Here is a 14,890-nt window from a genome sequence, read left to right on the forward strand (position 1 = left end):
GTTAGAGCTGTCACACTTGAAGAAATGTTAGGAGTGGTGGCAACGGCTCTGGTTCTGGTGATTGGCAGTGTAACACCTGAAGGAACATTTTCCGTGTCGTTGGTGTTGGCAGGTGGCGTATTAGTGCCACTGGAAGGAGCGTTAGTACCAGGGATGATTTCAGCGCTAGTGTTCTCAGGGTTTGTTGCTGATCCGGACCTGAGTTCTACCATCTTGAGATCCGGTTGAAGATGAAATCGGGAATAGGAAATTGATATTGTAACCGAGAGATTAATCTTTCACTTTGGTCGCCAATTGTTTGTGGGTGAAAACCGTTTCTGTTGATTTCAGTAATTTCGGGTGTGTGGTTGAGAAACAAATATAAACCCAAAACAATGTACTGCACGGGAGTACTTTTGATTCGAGAGATCAATCTGTACAATCCTGGCCTAAACCAAGAAATGGCCGTTCCAGGCTTGCTTCGGTCACAAAGTGAAGGAGAAGGGTTGGTCTTAGGGAGGGAAGCGGAGAAAGTGTTGAGACCAGAATAGTTGATTCCGGAAGTGTGGGTGTTTCGTGACTTGTATCAGAAAGTTGAACTGGCTAGATGGATGAAAGCTATCAGATGATTTCTGGAAGTTGTATTGTTCTCCTGACCAAAACTTGTTGTTTGGTGGAAATAGGTGAGACCTATTTATACAAGTCGCAATAAAACGTACCATGGTCTCATAGGAAGTGGAAGCGATTGAATGGTGGAAGAAAGCGGTAACGGGTAACGCCTGGAATTGATGTTTCCATAATGAAAGATACGTTTCACCATTATTTCTTGCCATTACTAACCGCCTCACTTTTATGACACTTTCTTGTAACGGGCGTATTGCACGCCGCACGCTATAAACCGCCAAACCAATACCCTGATGAGTATCCCCCAGTTTGTGACATGTTTTGATGTCTCGAGTGTTTTCATGGAAAACGTGTAGCGCTTTGCTACGTGTGGCAAGTTTAAAATTGAGAGGCTTGTCATAAGTAAATAGCACGTGATGCTATTAGGCTCGTCTTGGTTGGTCGCCTAGAGCTTTCCACAAGCTCGCCGGCTTGGTGGTGAACTTCGATGGCCGAGATCGGATCTTATGCAACAAGGGTAGCCGTTGATTGTGGCTGCCTTGCGTTAGCGTTCGATGAGTTTGGTGGCGCGACCAAATTAGGGTTTGGCGCCATGACCAAAGAATTGGCGTTGCGTCCAAAAAGTCGCCACAAGTCTTGCGGTTTGGTGGCGAACTTGGATGGCTGAGATTTGCATCTCAGGAGGAAGGGTAGTCGTTGATTATGGCTACCTTCCGTCGGTGGCCAGAGGCGTGGTAGCGTGACTGGCATGGCTTGCGCATGCTTTTTGGCACGGTGGCGTGGCCAATTTTGGGTTTGACGGCACAAACCAAAGGATTTGGCGTTGTGGCCAAAAAGTTGCCACATGTCTTGCAGTTTGGTGGCGAACTTGGACGGATGATATTTGCATCTCAGGAGGAAAGATGGCCATTGATCATGGATGCATCTTATTTGCATAGAGGCATTGGCAACATGCTAGTGGTATGCCAGTGGCGTAGCCATGCCATAGCGGCATGCCAATGGCATAGCCGTGGTATGGTGCCATGCTAGTAGCCGCGTCATAGCGGTATGCTAATTGCGGCATTGCCAAAGCTAAAATTGGCGTTGTGGAAAAATTAGATAGCAACTTGCCCAAATTAGGGTTTGGCGTGTCGAAACCCTAATTAGTGCGTGTAGTATGCGATGGCATGGCGCTTTTTTTTTTTGCGTGCGCGTCTGGCATGTGCGGCATGCGCGTGCGGCATGTTGGCACGTTTTGGGAAGTTGGAGCTTTTGGGAAGCCGACTTAGTATGACGACCTCTTTTGAGGCTGCGACAGGTTTGGAGCAACCTTATTGGTCAATGAAAGTAGGGGGACGGCAAGCCAGGGCGCGACCACTCTTCTAGTGCGCGTGGCGAGTTTAAGGCGACCTTATTGGTCGATGGAAAGAGGGAGCGACCACACTTTTAGTGCGCTATGGCGGATTTGGTTGCCTAGTTTGGCTAAGCATAGTTTCGACCAACGGGGTCTAGTATACTGTGCGGGGCGCGAAACCCTAATTTTGCAAATTAGTCGGGTTTATGAGTTTTTTATGAGTTATCACAATAATTGGCTGGATTTTGTATGCTGCCACAAAAATCCTTATCTACAGAATGCAGTGTGCTTTCCGTCTGAGCATTTCGTGCGATGGCCTTAACTTTGGTACTTGGAGGTTCATGCTACTCCGCTGCGAGTGAACACAAATCCGTCATGCCATACCGATATTAAGGGTTCTGTTAGGAAACATAGCACAGGAAAGTACTCAGCGAGTCTTGTATTGGCGAGGTGCCGAAATTTACAGAGTGTTTGGGATGGTTGCTACATTCGCCAGTCTGGATAAATTTCATGTAAATATATTGAATGGCTCAATAAATATGCTGGTGGAGAGGTTAGCACTCACGACACCGTTTCCTTGCGTCAGATGCAAGGTTTTACGATTTTAACCCTAAGCTAAAAACCACCACCAACACTTGTATCTCGGGGCAACAAATTATGTTATAAGTGCAATTCTCGTCAAAAATGTCGGGGTAAAGAAAAACATGTGTACTTCATAAGCAAGACCATGAACCTGGCGGGGAAGAATTACACCAAAATTGAACAATTAATACTCGCATTAATGTTTGCAACACAGAAGCTGCGAACGTACTTCCAGACTCACATGATTCGGGTGCTTACGTACGAAGACTACTATAAAGTCAGTACTTGACATTGCAGCGAGATAGGGACGGATCTCTAAATGGAGTGTTCAAATTAAGCAATTTGACATCTTCTATGAAATGAGGAAAGCTGTGAAAGCACAGGCGGTAGCGGATTTCCTTGCGGATTCCCCCCTTGGTGAGGAGGAAGAAGTAGAGGATATCCCGGGCATGAAAGAAGATAGATATGACCCACCCGACCTTCTGGAAACCTGTAACCCAACACGATGGGAAGTATTTGTTGACGGATCCTCAAACAAAGAGGGATCGGGGCTAGGGTTGGTCTTCACAACGCCGAAGGGAAAGAAGGTAGTCCACTCGTTAAGACTCGAATTCAAAGAAACAAATAATATTGTTGAATATGAAGCAGTGATACATGCTCTAAGGCTAATCGTGGAGCTAGGGCTTCGGGAGCTGAGATTAACCAATGATTCGCAATTGGTGATTCGACAACTTAGCGGGCAATATGCTATCCATGATCCGATACTTCAAAAATATTAGGAGTTGACACAGTTCTACATCGATCGAATTCCCAGCATCAAATTTCGACATATCTGCAGAAAAGACAACTGACACTCGGATGTTTTGGCCTACATCGCCTCTATGCTAACGGAACCAAGCATTGAATCCATATGAATTGTGCGAGTTCTAATGCAATCTATACCTGAAGAGGGAAATATATGAGTACACGTGGCGGTCACCACAACCGATAAATATGAAGCAGGAGATTGGCGCAAGCCCATCCATCAGTTCTTGGAATCGGGTGAACTACCAAAAGGACGAGCCGAGGCACATAAGATCAAGACCAAGGCAGCAGCTTACGAGCTACGGGAAGCCATCCCATATATAAGGTCATATCTTGGGCCACTACTAAGATGCCTGAGAAAGGAAGAGGGACACTCGATCCTAAATGAGCTACATTATGGTGCCGCGGGAAATCACAGCTCGGGTCAAAGCCTATCGGCCAGATCCAAGACCATGGGGTACTTCTGGCCCTACATGAATGAGGACGCGAAGCACATGGTATTAATCTGTGATGAGTGCCAAAAGTTCGGAAAGAAGATACATGCACCATCTGTTTCATTGAACTCGGTAGTGAGCCCATGACCCTTCGCCAAGTGGAGCATCGATATGGTGGGAACATTACACGTCGGGTCGGGACAAAGAAAGTACTTAATAGTAGCAACGGACTATTTCACCAAATGGGTTGAAGCTGCACCATTAAGACATATTCGGGACAAGGACGTATTTCGTTTCATTTTCCAATATATCATTTGTCGCTTCGGCATTCCTGCAGCAATTGTCTCGGACAATGGGAAACAACTACAAGGAAAGAACATCGATGTATTGTTCAACACCTATAACATCAGAAAAAGCAAGGCCACACCCATTTACCCACAGAGTAATGGGCAGGCTGAGATAACTAACAAGACAATAGCAGATAATTTGAAAAAGAAGCTAGATGGGGAATATGGTGAATGGTGTGAAGAACTGCACAATATATTATGGGCTTACAGGACTACCCGAAGAGAAGCTACATGCCTCTCGCCCTTCATGCTCACATATGGGACTGAGGCAATTCTTCCTACCGAGGCCATGATGCCTACAAACCGAACCGAAGCATGGAGACGAAATTTGACGACAAATTTGATCTTGGCCAAACTCGATGATTTGGAAGAAACTAGAGAAATGGCTCTGCAAAAGATGGAGAACTATCAGAGTCGGCTACAACGCGAATACAACAAAAAAGTTCGCCCGAGGGAATTCCACCCGGGACAACTAGTGCTGAAAGAACTACCCAGCTACGACCGAGATAAGAAAGGCGGAAAGGTGGCAACTAGATGGGGTGGACCATATACCATCGTATCAAAAGCGGGAGAAGGAGCGTACAAGATACTAAAACCCGACGGGACACCGGAACCCAGGCCATAGAACGCGAGACATTTGAAACTATACCACCCATGAAAGGTGTGTAAACAGGTATGATACTTTGTCATCCGAATCCTTTGAATATCCTTGAGAGATAGAAAGGATTGTGACATATGCGACTAATGGTCATTCGAACTTGGGGCGATGGCAGTGTGCAAGTGCCGAGGTGACTGACACTGGAATGGTTGTTTCGAACCTGGGGCGACGGCATTGTGCAAATGCCGGGGTGACTTACACTCGGCAGGCTATTCGAACTCGGGGCGGTGGCAGTGTGCAAGTGCCGAGGTAGTCTAAGGATTCTGGTGGTTGGAATCCAGTAACCGGTTATCAAGGCATGAGTACTTGATGGTTGAGGATACAACATTTCTCCCATCACAAGTGACCAGATTCACTTGCCCAGGATAGTTAAATGATAACTAACTTGGGGAAATCGGAACATAGATTCTAGGGATGATCAAATACCCTTCCATTGGGCCACAACCCCAATGATGAGATACCTCAGTCGGGACATGGCATTGGGACCGATGACCCTCCTATTGAGCGTGTTCGACAGAAATGGAATTTCTACTAACATATGAACAATTGATACGAAATGCAGAAATTAAGAAGCTAACGATCGCGAACAACCAAGTCATGCAACAAAGAACAATGTCGAAAATAAACAAATCCCGAGACAGAGCAACTGGTCGGTGACGCAACACCCCATAAACACAAGATCTTCAACAAGAAAGTATATGTGTTCAAACGGAAGGAAAATTACAGCCCGACACACGGGGGAAAATAGTGGCGCAGCACTAAAAAGGCACGACCTATTCATTTGGAGGGATGGATCCTGCACCCGACTTCTTGGCGGCAAGATCGGCTCGCTTCTTCTCGATGAGCTCCTTGACACACTCTTTAATTTTTGTAGCGAGCTCGGCGCTGTGCTTATCTATCTTCTCAGTGAGTCGGCGAGTCATCCCGGCCGCAGTGGCTTCAGCATCAGCAATCTTCACGTTCAATTGAGCCTCGTTCTTCTTCAGTTGGGTATTCTCCTGCTCCAAACATAGGACCTTCCCTTGCTCAACTACAAACACAAAGAACTGATCAATATTATGACAAACAACATGAGGGTACAAGAAAGAACATCGGAACGACTCAAGACGTGTGGGAACACCTGAAAGTAAAGGAAAAACTACTTTAACGGTTTCCTCGGATTTAAACAAGATACTCTCAAGGTCGGAAATTTTTGAGGTCAACTCATTATAATATTGCTTATTAAACTCGTTAGTGGGGCAATATTTCCTATGATCGCTCAAATTAGCCTTCTCTCGATCATGGGCTAACTGAAGACCCGACAACTGGGCCTGAGTCCATTCCAACTCTTGGGACATCTGATTGAATCTCCGAAGCCTCTCTCCCAACTCTTGAGTAGATTTCTCGGCAACATCCTTCGACTGCAGCAGCCGCTTACGATCGGAATGTAGATCGCTAATATGAAGTCTCAATGATTCATATTGACTTTCTAAGGACTCGGCTAACAGACCCCTATCGGCTGCAACCCTTAGAGCTAGAGATAAATCAGCCCGAAGGTTATCTGGCTCCTCAGGAACATACTCGAACCTTTGATACCGAAGCAACTCGGACTGAAGCCGCTCGATCTCGGCAGCTTGACGATCAATCTTGTCATCTTTATTATAAATTTTCTGCTGAAGTGATGGATTTTGATGTTATCTCAAAAATGTTGTAGTAAAGAGTTCGTTGAGGCTTGTGAAGGCAATGAATTCTAGACTTAATAGAACTTAAAAATATAGAAAACTTAACTCAAAATTGATTTCAAGTGATTGGAAAATAACCAAGACACTAGAATCCACTATCACACATGAATGATGTCAAATATTTCATAATTCTAATTAACCTTTTAATCCTTTATTTCTTAATCCACAAATAATCAAACATATTCTCAAAAATTAATTGTATCCCTTAAGCATAGATTATCTAACCAAAGCATAACCTATCTAATTGAATCACAACTAATGAAGAAAATTATGTAAACTTTTAAGAACTCTGCAAAAGCAGTGATTGAGTGAATTATAATTAAATATTAGAGAAAATGAAATAGTTACCCATTATTCATGTGTGAATAGATTCATCCATTGCCTTGGTTACGACAGAATTAGCCGCTTATCATGTTGGAAACACGCTCAAAAGTTGATTTCATTTATGCTCAAAGGGTTACAAATGATGAACAAGGGAGAATTATAATAAAAATCGGGTTTGCAATGCTTATAACTGTTGCAAAAGCCGTTACAAAGATCCGTTACTGTTGTTGTTGCGTTTTTAAGTCTGCCTGTAAACTGTGACCTACAGAATGAGTCGCTGTCACTGTTCAAAAACGACGGTTGTGGCGAGTCTGTTCTTCGTGTTATTCAGTGTTCTTCAATGGCACCAGCAGCAACAGGTGGTCTCTCTGCAAATTCGATTTTTTTGACTCTGTGGTGCTCTAAACTTCTCCCAATCTCTCCGTCCCCCTTCTATAATATCCCAGCAGCCTATTTATACTCAACAGCCCCCTCGAATATCGAGTTAAATACCACAAATTCTCTATTATTCGGCAGTAAATAAAAAATATTCTCCGGATATTTTTTTCTTCATCCGAGCATCTGCATCTGTCCAACCATCCTTATTTTCCTTCTACACGCCTCTGCAGAGTCCAAACTCCATCCAAACACGAGCAGTACACGTTTCAATTTGTTGTAATCCCGTGATGGAGTTTTCCGTCCACGTACTCCCTGTTTTCTTCACCATGGAAATTTCAACCAAACTGGGATGAAACAAACACCCATACCAGCTTTGTTAGGATATATCACAACTACCCATTAAGTTTCAGCCCTTTAGTCTACCCAGAACTGCTTCAAATTTCGATCGAAACTTCATCCAGTTTCAGTGCTTCTTTTTCCCGCCAAATTTAATTTTCAAACGAAGAAGATGGTGTCCCCCTAACCAGCTGTAGGGTGCGAATAGCAGCTGCCTTTTTGGGGTGCCCCTTAGTAATTGAGGTGCCCCTTAACCAAATCTGGGCTCCGTATAGCAAGTGTCCTCCGGGGGTGTTCCGAGTGATTTTTCGAGCCGATTTTTCCAACAATATTTATTTTCCAAAAATACCTAAAAATACACAAAACACCATAATAAGGACGAAAACGAGTACCAACAATACGAAACATTGAGGACAAATTAGACACATAAATGCGTCTATCAAATACCTCCAAACTTATTATTTGCTAGTCCTCGAGCAAAACTAATAAAAAATAAATAAAACCGAGTTAATCTCGGGAGGGTTTACCAGAGGTGTACCCACAAAACCATTACTTCTAATTGGTCACAATTATCCAAAGAGCTATGAGGACATACATATTCTCAACCTATGTCCAAGTAACTAGAATGCCAGAGAAATTAAAGGTGTCAGCTCTAAAGCTGACTGAAGAAAAGGGAGACACATCCGCAACACTGCTAGATAAAGAGATATCCGCTACACAGCTAGATAAACATTGTAAGATGTGTCCGCTGCTTTATAGCTGGATAAGATTAGGAGAGAGATAAAGATGAGAGGGACATCTGCTACACAACTGGACTAATTACGTGTGATGAGTTAAACCAGTGCTAGAAAGATCTTGTGCCAGATCGAAAGCGGACTAACAAAGCAACCAAATGTATCTTTCTTCGACTCTCTCATAGTGCTCAGTAGAAACAACGTCTTCTTCGGTCTTCAACTGTTGATGATAAACTATCGAACCTCATAGAACCTTGACAATTAACTCTTCTCTTCGATTTCTTGCTTGACTTATAAATTTCTACTTCTCTTTGGCCTTATTGAACAAAACGTAACGATGATTTTTTTCATTTGTTTTTTTTTTTTTTTTTTTTTTTTTTTTTTTTTTTTTTTTTTTTTTTTTTTTTTGAAACAAAAATTACAAGACAACAATTTACATGGCCATGAGAGAAGGACTTTCAAAACTTGGATCTTCGCAACTTGTGATGTCTTGGTATCATGGATTCTAACAACTTCTATCATTTGCTCTTATAACTTCAACTTTGATTTTTGAATTATTCTCTTTTATTGTTGCTTCTAAACCTAAAACGTCTTCAACTTTCTTCATAGATTTTGATGTCGCTCCGCTTGTTGATGATGATAAGTTTCTACTGAGAGAGAGTCGAAATCCAGTAACTAAGACTACATTGTGAGGTTGCTTTGTCTTTCTGCCATTTCCTGACCTACTTGCCTTTCCATCATGTATGGTTAGGTCCATCACGGTTATCCTCTAAAAGGAACAAGTTCTCTCATGAATTTCAAGGATCTCAATGTCTTTTTCTCTAATGTCTCAAAAGGTTGTTATCCCTAGCATTCCAATTTCTATCTTTTCGGTGAGAAACAGTATGTAAACTTAGCTAACCGGATACCATGTGACGCTAGAAGTTTCAAAAGTGCAACTAAAAATTTCTTCCCCACCCCCAAACTTAAATCTAACATTGTCCTCAATGTTTCTAATGAAAGAGCAATACCAAAAGTAAAATAACACGAGGAGAAGTTGGAAAGATAATACCTGGGTGAAGAAAATCAAAAACTAATATACAACATACAACTTCCTCGATGGTCAATCAAGGGTAAACAGGGTCCTCCAGAGGGACCTCCTCAACATCACCTGTAGGAAAGGGATCTAAAAAGGGTTTCAATATCTGACCGTTAACCTTCGAAGAACTACTACCATCCGGTGTCTCGATCTCAAAAGCTCCATGAGGAAAGACAGTGCGAACAATAAAAAGGACCCGTCCACCGAGAACGTAACTTCCCAGGGAAAAGATGCAAGCGGGTATCATACAGAAGAACTTTTTGACCTAGAGAAAATGACTTCCTTAAAATATTTCTATCATGCACAAGTTTCATTTTGTTCTTATACTCCTTCGTACTATCGTAAGCATCAATATGAATCTCGTCCAACTCATTGAGCTGGAGTTTCCTATGGGCTCCTGCCTTGTCAAGAGAAAAGTTTAGCTGCTTAACAGCCCAATAAGCTCTATGTTCTAACTCGACAGGTAAATGACATGCCTTTCCATACAAAAGCCGATAAGGCGACATTCCAATGGGGGTCTTAAACGCAGTACGGTAAGCCCATAAGGCATCAGTAAGCCTAGACGACCAGTCTTTTCGATTAGGATTAACTGTTTTCTCTAATATACGTTTTATCTCCCTATTGGAAACCTCAACCTGACCACTAATCTGTGGATGATACGGGGTAGCTACCTTATGTGTAATACCATATTTCTTCATCAAAAGCCTAAAAGGTCCATTACAAAAGTGCGACCCACCATCACTAATTATAGCTCGCGGTATACCAAAACGTGTAAGAATATTATTTTTCAAGAAATCAATCACAACCCTATGGTCATTGGTTTTACACGCAACCGCCTCAATCCACTTAGAGACATAGTCTACAACGACAAGGATGTATAGGTTACCAAAAGAATTAGGAAACGGACCCATAAAGTCAATACCCCACACATCAAAGACCTCGACAACTAAAATATGGTTCAAGGGCATCATGTTCCTACGTGAAATGGTTCCTAATTTCTGGCAACGTTCACAAGTAACACAGTAACTGTGGGAGTCTTTAAACAACGAAGGCCAATATAATCCACACTGCAATCTAGGTTTCATATCCTTCTTAGACAAAAGATATTTCAAAGCAGCATGATCAGTAAATATTACGATCTTAGAACCTAAGAGATAGGGTCTAAACTTGTCTAAGGCAAACACAATGGCTAACAGTTCCTTCTCCGTAGTGGTATAGTTCAACTGCGCATCATTCAGAGTTTTTGCTAGCATAGTAAATTACATGAAGTAACTTGTTTTCTCGCTGACCTAGTACAACACCAATAGCATAATCTGAAGCATCGCACATGATTTCAAAGGGTAGGTTCCAGTTGGGTTCCTGGACTATGGGGGCGGTAGTGAATAAAGTTTTAAGCTTCTCGAAGGCCTCTAAACAAGCATCATCAAAGAAAAACTTAACATCTTTTGCAAGCAAATTGCAAAGAGGTCTAGAAATCAAGCTAAAATCCTTAATGAATCGACGATAAAAACCAGCATGCCCTAAGAATGACCTAATACCTTTTACGGTTTTTGGGACCGGTAAAGTTTTAATAAGGTCGACTTTGGCTCTATCTACCTCTATACCCTTTGAAGATACGATATGCCCTAGAACAATTCCTGACCGAACCATGAAGTGACATTTCTCCCAATTAAGCACTAAATTCTTTTCCTTACACCTAGTCAAAACTAATGACAAATGATGCAAGCACTCATCGAAAGACGAACCAAACACTGAAAAATCATCCATAAAGACCTCTAAGAACCGTTCTACCATGTCAGAAAATATGCTCATCATACAACGCTGAAAGGTCGCAGAGGCATTACATAGGCCGAAAGGCATGCGTCTATACGTAAAGGTACCAAAGGGACAGGTAAAAGTGGTTTTCTCTTGGTCTTCTTGGGCAATAGGAACCTGATTATAACCGCAATATCCATCTAAAAAGAAATAATGGCTACGTCCAGCTAATATCTCTAGCATTTGGTCGATGAAGGGAAGGGGAAAGTGGTCCTTCCTAGTGACCTTGTTCAATTTTCTATTGTCAATACAGACACGCCAACTCGTGGTCATTCGGGTTGGGATTAACTCATTGTTATCATTCTGGACTACAGTAATACCGGATTTCTTGGTAACAACCTGAACGGGGCTGACCCACTTACTGTATGAAACAGGGTAGATAATGCCTGCATCTAACAGCTTCAGAACCTCGGTTCGAACAACTTATTTCATATTAGGGTTCAGTCGAAGTTGCATCTCCCTAGAAGGTTTGGTGTCACTCTCTAAATAGATATGATGCATACAATCAATAGGACTTATACCCTTAATGTCTGCTATGGTCCACCCTAAAGCTTCCTTGTTATTCTGAAGGACAGTCACTAGCCTACTTTCCTGATCACTATCCAAGTCGGATGTTATAATCACAGGTAAAGTTTCAGATGGGCCTAAAAACACATACTTCAGGGTATCTGGTAATGGTTTAAGGTCCAACTTGGGAGGCTTTTCCATCGAATGAACTAGGGTAGACTCGGAAACGGGTAAAGGTTCGAACTTAGGTTTCCATCCATTACTAGTGTCTAACAAAGGGGTTAAATATAACAAAGCATTCACCTCATTAATCACATCATCATCATCAAGATCAATCCCAAACTGAGCTAGGCATTTCTCTAATGGATCTTCTATCAAAGTGTTTGGTAATGACTCCTCTACTAAGGTGCCTATTGATGAGTGCTAAAAAGTGCATATTTCTATATAATTTTCTTGGCATTTAACTCATCTTTTGTGCATTAATTCTACATTTTATCCCATATTCTGTATTTTCTTTGTTTTCAAGAATAAATATTTTTATTAATTAATTTTGCATTTTTAGGTAATAAATAAAGTTTGGATGGAATTACGGAGCGAAAAGAGCAGAAAAGTGGTGGAAGCCGAGAAGAATTACGCAAGGAAGCTGTGAAGAATGTTGTGCGCAAGACCAAAAGGCTAGAAATGGGCTCAACAAGGAGGAAATCGATCTTAAAGAATAAATGGGCTCGGAATTACCCCAAGCCCAACTTATCTCCCACACCAAAACCCAAATTCACAACCCACTTCTCCTGAAGCCGTCAGATTGGATCCTCATCTGAATCCAACGGTCGCTTCATCGCCAGTACATCAAATTTTCTACAACCGATTCACACCACAACACCTTACTCGATCTTGAGCCGCCAGTTTCGTTGTATTTTTGCATCCAACGGTCGCTCATGATCTGTCTCCATCTCGCCGTTAGATCCGTTCCAGAAGATGCTACCCACGGCTCAGCTTTGCAAGACATCAAATCTTGATGTTCCCGATACACACCCTAGAACCCTAACATATTTTCCCAAAACAAACAACACCTAATTCATTCTATCGGGTTTTCTTCATCTCCTCCTTCTTCTTCTTCACAGCGCCTCCACCAACTCCACTGCACTGTCGCCATCACTACCACTTGCTCCGCCACCAACTCCACCTCAATCACCACCATACCCACCACGTATAACAACCGAACCCATCACTCTACCTACCTATTACATCAACCTCTCGATCTTTCTTTCTCTCTGAAACCCTAGTTTTAGGGGTTGATGATATAGGTTAGTTAGAGAAGAAATCAAAGGTATGGGAAGATAGAGAAGAAGATATGGAAGCATGGGTCGACGAAATAGAAGAAGAAATCAGAGAGTTAGGTGAGTGAATTTCGTATTTGGTGAAACCCTAGTTTCACTGATTTGGGGGTTTTTGATTTTTTTGAGCTTGCATGTATAAATTGAATGCTTGGGTGACGAATTGAGGCATGCCTGGACTAGCCAGTGTGTCAATTAGGTTTAATTTTAGATTTCTTTGTTTTCCAATTTCAACTTATGCTTCACTGTTTAGTTCTTAGGTTTTGTTTAAATGTTAGTTTCTTCAATTAAATATCAGTTTCATCATGTGAATGTATTCTTCATGTTATGTTTGTGTTAAGTTCTATGTATGTAATGTTTCTTCACATGATCCTGTAATTTCCCTGTTTAAATCTTAGAGAAGACCATTGAACCATGTTGGTTAGCCATTTGGGTTAGTCCCTGTTGAGCTCAAAACACTTAGGTTAGTGACATTCCAAGGGTTCACTGGCTTGTGATTAATGGTGCTTTAAACAGACCATTAATGCTAGGAGTTAGTAATAATCTAAGGGATGAACAAACCATATTAGTTAGAAACCTAGGAACCTAAATGACCTGTGATTGCCTATGCTTTAATCAGATAGGCAATGCTAGGGGTTAATCCAAGGACTTTAGGTGGTTAACTATCCATATGACAAAGACCTGACCTAGGCAAACTAGCTAGGTGAAAGAGAATTCTCATCCATCTCCATACACTTCATTCCCATCCACAATTTCTCTCCCATGTTCTGTTTTGGTTAAGTTTTTATTATTCATTGCCACTGATTTTTCTTTGTTCCTTTGCCACTGTCATTCACTGCTTCTTTGGTTTACTGTCACTTGTTTCTTCACTTCAATACACACCCAAGTCTCTGTGGTTCGACCCGTACTTGCACATTTGCCATTTTCGACACCGTGCACTTGCGGTTATAATTTGTAGGACCTTTTAGAAGCCTACCAAGTTTTTGGCGCCGCTGCCGGGGACTTGGCTGCTGTTTTGTTGAAGTTTTTCTTGTATCTTAGTTTGCTGTTTTTGCATAACTTGCTGTGCATCTTACTGTTTTGCATTGCATCTTAGGTTAACTGCATCTTAGTGTAACTTGCATTAGCATCTTGCATATTAGTTTGCATCTTAGTTTGCATATCACTGCTGTATTGATCCCTCATTGCTTCTTTTTCAAGAGAAACTTACTTCTCTTTTTGAGCCAACAGGTGTTGCTGCTGCTGCTGCTGCTTCCTGTTGCTGCTGCTGTGCTGCTGCTGCTGGGCTTGCCACTTGCTGCTGCTGGTGCTGAGCCTCTGGTGCTCTTGCTGTTGTTGCTTCAGCTGTGCTGCTACTTTCTTCTTCTCCCTGCTGCTGCTGCTACTTCTTCCTGCTGCTGCTGGTGCTTGGGCCATTGCTACAGCCAGCCTCTGGTGCTGTTGTTGTTTTCCTTCTGCTATTGTTGAGTTGCTGGTCTGAGCTTGTTGCTGAGAGCCAAAGCCCAACTGGGCCTCTCCAACAAAAGTTTAGGAAGATCCAAACCCCAACTGGGCTTGTGCAATTTAAGAAAAGGGATAAAAGCCCAACTGGGCTTCCCTCCAAAAAGGTAAGCCTAAACCCAAACCCAAATTTTTTGGGCTTGTAATTTTTTTGGTTTGTATTGTTATTCTCTTTTGGGCTTGTAATTGTAATTATCTTTTTGGGCATGTAATAATTATTTTAATTTTATTTCTTTTATTTTTTTATTTGGGATTGTAATAATTTTAGTTTTATTTTTATTTTCTTTTTTTTTGTGGGTTTGTAATAATTAGTTTTATTTTTTTTTCTTTCTTTATTTGGGCTTGTAATTTAGTTGTTTGTTAGGCTTGTAGTTTCTTTTAAACTAAAATTTGGGCTTCAAA

The sequence above is a fragment of the Papaver somniferum genome, chromosome 10 (assembly GCF_003573695.1).
Source record: "Papaver somniferum cultivar HN1 chromosome 10, ASM357369v1, whole genome shotgun sequence".
NCBI lineage: Eukaryota > Viridiplantae > Streptophyta > Magnoliopsida > Ranunculales > Papaveraceae > Papaver > Papaver somniferum.